The sequence below is a fragment of the Mastomys coucha genome, unplaced genomic scaffold (genome assembly GCF_008632895.1).
Source record: "Mastomys coucha isolate ucsf_1 unplaced genomic scaffold, UCSF_Mcou_1 pScaffold12, whole genome shotgun sequence".
Taxonomy (NCBI): domain Eukaryota; kingdom Metazoa; phylum Chordata; class Mammalia; order Rodentia; family Muridae; genus Mastomys; species Mastomys coucha.
The window spans coordinates 28,346,289-28,352,381 of record NW_022196894.1 but is presented as its reverse complement, the minus strand read 5'-3'; the positions used below and the strand labels follow the sequence as shown (position 1 = coordinate 28,352,381).

General features: G+C 47.2%; 1 long non-coding RNA gene across 1 annotated transcript; it reads right to left on the bottom strand.

The window, feature by feature from the left end:
- Positions 1-123: 123 nt before the first annotated feature.
- On the bottom strand, positions 124-1,965 carry LOC116086377. The gene is made up of 2 exons (XR_004116896.1): positions 1,867-1,965; positions 124-615 (listed from the first exon to the last, which is right to left on the bottom strand). It is a non-coding gene; the product is annotated as an uncharacterized LOC116086377 (long non-coding RNA).
- Between the last annotated feature and the right edge of the window lie 4,128 nt (positions 1,966-6,093).

Sequence of the window (6,093 nt, the reverse complement as noted above, 5' to 3'; positions counted from 1 at the left end):
AAAAAAAAAAAGAAAAAAATGTCTGTGATAAGAAGCACAATGCGAATGGCAATCAGGACACCCCAAGAGTGGAACTGGGCACAGTAACTAAACAGATACAAATTTGTGCTTATTGACATTCAATTGGCTGAAGCAAGTCAAAGCAGGGCTTATATTATCTGGTGTGTTTTTGTTTACACATACAGTTGTCTGGAATAAGTAATGGTCACCAATGCTAAATGGCTCTATGTGGTAGGATGACACATGTGGATGACGTGTTGCAGACTGTCCACCCTCAAAGGCCACCTTCCCTGCTGGTTCAGAGAGTTCACAAGTCCATGGCCCATGCAGCCTGCTCTTCCACCTACTGAGTTCTGGGTCTCATCATTTGCTCCTTTGTCCCTCAGAAGGAAGTCATGAAGAGAGACCGAGGCCAAGCATGCCCCTTTCCAGCCAGCTAGGCCCGTGCAGCACTTGTGGCTTTAACCCCTGGTTGTCTGTCTCATCCACTTGTAAAGATTGACTTTTGCCAGAGACTCGTGGCATTTGGGTCCCAGGACCCTGGTGTGACGTAAGGGCTCCTTAGTTGTGATCCCTTGGGCAGCATCCTTGCTTTCTGAGCATTGGCTTCATTATCTGCAAAATCGAAAAAACAGTATTGCCTCATAGGAGCACCAAGTCAGATGAGGTTTACTGAATGACTAGAGGGGTTAAATGGTCTTATGTAGGTAGAAAGACTGGCTTTGGGAGGTATCTCAAGTCAGGGTTTCTATTGCTGTGATGAAATGCTATGACCAAAACCAGCAAGGGGAGGGAAGGGTTACTCAGCTTACACTTTCAGGTAACAGTCTGTCCTTGAGAGTGGGACAAGAGCTCAAACAGGGCAGCAACTTGAAGGCCAGAGCTGGTACTTGACTATCCCCAGGCCAGTGAGAGACCTCTCAAAATAAACGAAGGTGAATAGGCCAGTAGCTAAGAAACGAGATCCAACCGGGGCTTTGGAAAAACCACCTTGTCACAAATAGACTATGGAACTTTGGCAAGGAGACACATTCACTCACAGCCTCAGTTTCCCCCTTGTAATATGGGCTATTCTACTTTGTCCTGTTTGCCAGCTTAAAGTGCCCCAGCCCCCCTCTAAGCAGTGCTGTGGTTTGTACAAGGTCCGGAGACCCAAGGCTCACCTGAGCTTCATTAGAAGTTTTCCAGATGTGCTGGGGTGGGGTGACCCATAGTTAGAATTCAGCACCGCCCCCTCCCACCATTTGTTTGTGTATTTACTGAAGCTCTAAACCAGCTGTCTGAATCACTTGCAAACAGACCAAAAAGCTATTTTCATGCGTCACACGCGGCCTCACAGGAGCCAGCCACGCCTCAGGATAATGCACTAAAAATATCTTTATAGTGCTATTTTTAAGGCTCCGAAGCTACAAGCCACAGCCGGAGAAAGCAGAGTTCCTCATTGCGTGTCCGCACCCGGGGCATCAAACCGGAGCCCAGTTCCCACTGGGACCCTGGGTCAGTCCAGGAACTGTTCTCTTGTCTGACCATCTGGAATCTCCCTATGCAAAGGACAATGCTGCATGTCAAGCCTTGTCCTTCCCCAGGGACCCTGCTAGATGCAGAGGGCTACAGCGCGCAGCCCACTACCATGGGACCATTATGTCTGCTGTCTGCTTGTTTCCGTCTGAATCAGCAGCCCTGAGGCTTCTGCCCGTCAGGGATGCTGGACACTCCCCTAGCATCTCTGAGCAGTCATTTATAATCTTGAAAGCATATCCATATGCATCAGCTTCACTGATCACAGTAGTACCTCTACTCTAGGGTTATTACTACCTATAGGTGAGAGATTGGGAAAATAGAGGAGTATTTGTACCCTGTTATCACCTGGGTGATGTGCTAGAACGCAGGTGGTCTTTGATGAGTCCAGAGTGGATGACTTCAAGTAACTCCACACTGATTCAGCATATTCTTTCTGCTTTTCTTTCCTGCCATAGTAACCACATCAGTCACAGTTCATTCACTTGTTCATTCATTCATTCATTCATTCACTCATATGTTTATTCACTCATTCCTTTGACAAGTATTTTCCTCAATTTATAAGCTAAAGCCCTCTCTGCACTAGGTTGAGACATAAATGACACTGTCCCTGCTCTAGGAGGTGACAGTACCAGGACAGAAACCCAAGAAAAGCTTCTTCAGAAAAGCAATCATATTGGGGCTTCCAGGGCTAAGTAGGCTATATAAACAAGCACCCCATGGGCCAGGAAGGCCTGAAAAGCCTGAGCTTGTGAAAAACTGAAAGCAGGAGTGAGTAAGGGCAGGAGCCAGGGAATTGTGGGGGCGGCCAGCTAGAGCAGGGGGGCTGTTGGAAGGGGTCACGGTATAGGCTGACTGCTGATCCAGGGAATCCAGTGGCTTACAGCAGAAGTCAGTACAGTCACAGCTGGGTTTAAAGAATCTCAAAGATGCTCTGTGGAGGGTGAGGTAGTCAGGCTTCAGAGAAGAAAACCAGCTTATGAACCATTGCAACAGCTCAGGTGACCCAGAATGGGACTGAGGGGAGAGTCCAGGAGGCTGACAAAGGAAGATTAGATTCTGAAGGTATTTGGAAGTAGCTAAGAGGTGTGAAGGAAAGAGGCGGGCTGAGTGAGACAGGAGACAGGAAGGATGCTACTGTTACAGTGAGCGGTGTGGTAAACAGGAAGTTAGATACAGGGTTGTGGGGCTCCAGGAGAACAAGCTAGGACACACTTTAGAAGGAAGTGGGCATTTGAGGGGAATCTATAAAACTGTGGGTCTGAACCCTTATTCTCATCAACCTAGAAGAACCAGGATCTCTCCCCCCCATCAGCAACCAAATGCCTAAAATCAGGGGCTCAAAGTGTGCTGGATGTACTTGGCTCTAAGTCCCTTGCTATTCATGTGTAAATTCAGGAATGAGTATTTGCACTTGCAAATATATTTCCTTAGATTTAGAAGCCTTGGTGTGCCCTTACCATAGGGTAGCCATGAACGTCCACTCTGGGCTCTGGGTGCTTAGCTCCATTAAGACCTTTCTGGAAGGCTCTTTCTAGCTGTCCTCTGAGACCTGCTGTCATCCCCTGGAGAGAAATTCCATGGCCACAGAGTTCATGCCACCTGTACTTTCCCGTACATCCTGTCTAGGTTAGGGAAGGTTATACACAGGGGGAAAATTCCAGAACATGAGCTCATGGCATGTGATTAGAAGTGAGGAAATTTGCTTGGAATTTTGGAATCTGCTCCAGGAATTCATTTTTTTGTTTTAGCAGCAATTAGTTTCTAGAGAGCTACCAGGAATAGATGCCTTTACAGTGCTCCTCATGCCCACCATAGCTGGTCTTCATTCACACAGCGGGCAGAGTAGGGGATGACCCCAAGTTTGTATTCCCTAATCTCAAGATTTAAAAAAAGAAAGAAAGACCAACAAAGCAGGCACTCTGATATATGCTGGCTGACAACACTAATTCTTACTTCTAGAGAATATTTGGGGGAAAAAATCAATACACTTTCATTTGTAAAGGTTTTTTTTTTTTCCTAACACATGAATTGCTCCCTTCAAACCAAAACTATCTAACTCCAGGACCGAGGCTAAGCGTGTGGAGGATGGCAGTGTGTTATGACATACCGTGATTTCCCTCCCTCTGCAAGCTGCTGTTGAGCATGGTCCCTCCCATCTGAGAGACCGAGGAAGGAACCATATCTAAGCCTTCCATAGCAAAGCGTCCTCATGCCTGCACAATGCTGTGTAACATTTGACCAGGCCTGAGCATTTGACCAGGTCAGCTTGAGGCTGAACTTAGCCACTTACGGGCCCAGGTTTAGGAATGCATCCACCAGGAGCGTGCCACTTCCTGCCCATTTTGCCTTCTGTTCTCAGCCACAGATGTGACCTCGGACTCTGAGGAGTCCCTTTGCAATAGCTCTGAGGCTCCAGTCTTCCACTTTCCTATACTCATGACCCTTCAGAAGCTTACTGGCTGGACACAGTGGAAGGTTTCTCTGCCCGGTGATGAAGGCCAGAAACCCCAAATAATGGCCATTTAAAGGGCTCCCCTGTAGACTGATCTTTCTATGCTAGAACTCTTCCTGCTTCCGGCCCTCAGCTACTCTTTAATTCTGAGAGTTTCCTGAGGTTCTGAGTGACTAAGGTCTTTATCTCGATGGGCCTGTGTTTTTGTGGAGAAAGCTGAATAAACATGAAGTAAGGATCTGGGAGGGGACTGGGAACAGAATCCCAGGGATAAAGCTGGCAAGGACAATTCTCAAGATGAGAGCAAACGAGAGCACATCCCCAAAAGAGCGAAACAGGAAGTCTCACTGGGTCTGGATGGGAGGAGGGAGGACCCAGAATGACTGAGGTGAGGAAGGGGGAGAAGAGAAGGGAAAATGATGGACGTTTCCGGTTCCTGTTTCAGTCCAACCTGAGATGGTGTGTGTCAGAACACAGGCTTTGTGACACTCACCAAATCCAACAACTACAGCCCTTACTTGGGGACGCGGCACTATAGTCGGGAGCACCAATAGGGGTGAAATCTTTGGTGATGACGTCATCACTCTCTGGGTTGAAAGCAGCGTATTGACTGTAGCAATTTTATCAAACTCTCAGCACAAACCAGATGGGAAACAGTTCCTTTTTGCCTCATGCCTGGAGAGTGACGACTCCAGGAGCTGTGAGGAGACTGGGACCTTGGAGCAAGCAAGGATGAGGGAGACAGGGGACTTGTCTGCAAGCACCAGAAGGGCTGTCTTACATATAGAAGAGAGACAGGTTTGCTGAGCCCAGAGGGAGAGATTTTAACAAATTCACCCAAACCAACCAGGTGGGCTGTTGTAATAGTCAGCTTGCAACACCGTCATAAAGCGTCAGACACAGGTTATAAAGAAAACGCGTTTATTTAGTTCACAGTTGGGAAGACTCAAAGGCAGGGTACCTGCATTGGATCACTGCGGTGGGAGGTAGCCATGGCAGAGAGAGACAGCGATGGTGGAGATACGTGTCGGGACAAGTGCATACATTTGAAGTCAAGCATCAGAGACAGGGACAGGGCTCCAATGTCCCTCCTTTAATAAAAACTGTTTCATGAGAACTACAGAGGGGTTCTGTGAGAACTGCTTCATGTTTTCAGTAACCCCCAAACCACCCAATAGGCCTCACCCCATAAAGATCATGCCACGTCCAATAGTCCCAATACAGAGAGCAGCCCTCTGACCATATGGACCCTTGAAGGGCACTCAGACAATGGCAGCTGCCTTGGAAGGTGGTGAGCTCCTGTCAAAGAGATCTAAGCAGAAGTGTGGAACCATGTTAGGGAATAACTCAAGGATCTTGAGTTAATGAAGACTCTGACCATTCCTATAGTGTTGCAGGAATATTAAAAAATTAATCTGCTCTGCAAACTCTCTTTCCCGCCAGACCACGTTCTAGTGCCGGTACTGTCGGCCACAACACTATGTCCCAGCAGGCTCTTGCTGTTTTCTCCCAGCTAGCAGCAACGTCTCACTCACATGCTTTATGCACCCCCCACAATCATTCATCTAGCGCCTAGTACCCGGTAAAGCATGACTCTTAAGGCTTAATTATCTAATCAGGTTTATATAATAATAAGATCACAATTACAAGATGCCAATACAATAATTTCAGTGCCAAATGATAAAGACAATGTTTTGACCCAATTAATCTAACCGTGTAAAAACTTTAGCCTGGTTGTTATAACCATGCGGGGTCTGGATCGGCATCTTCCTCTGCCTCCATGATGAAGATCCCTCCCTTTCCTGCTCTCTCCTTTTTTTCCTCCTCAACTTCTAGCTCCACCTCTCTATTCCTGTCCAATCACAGGCTTGTCACTGCCCTAGTGTGATTGGACAGAGAAAATGCTGCAACACTATAGCACATGAGTTCAAACTTAGTTGATAAGATTCACCATGACTCTGGGGACTCATTGACTTTAAACAAGATAAGCTGCCCCTACCCGCAGGTAAGTAGAACTTGTCCTTGTCTGACCAGTGATCTTAGCTCACTAAAAACAAAAAGAAAGGAAGGAAGGAAGAAGGAAAGAAAGAGAGAGGAAGAGAGAGAGAGAGAGAGAGAGA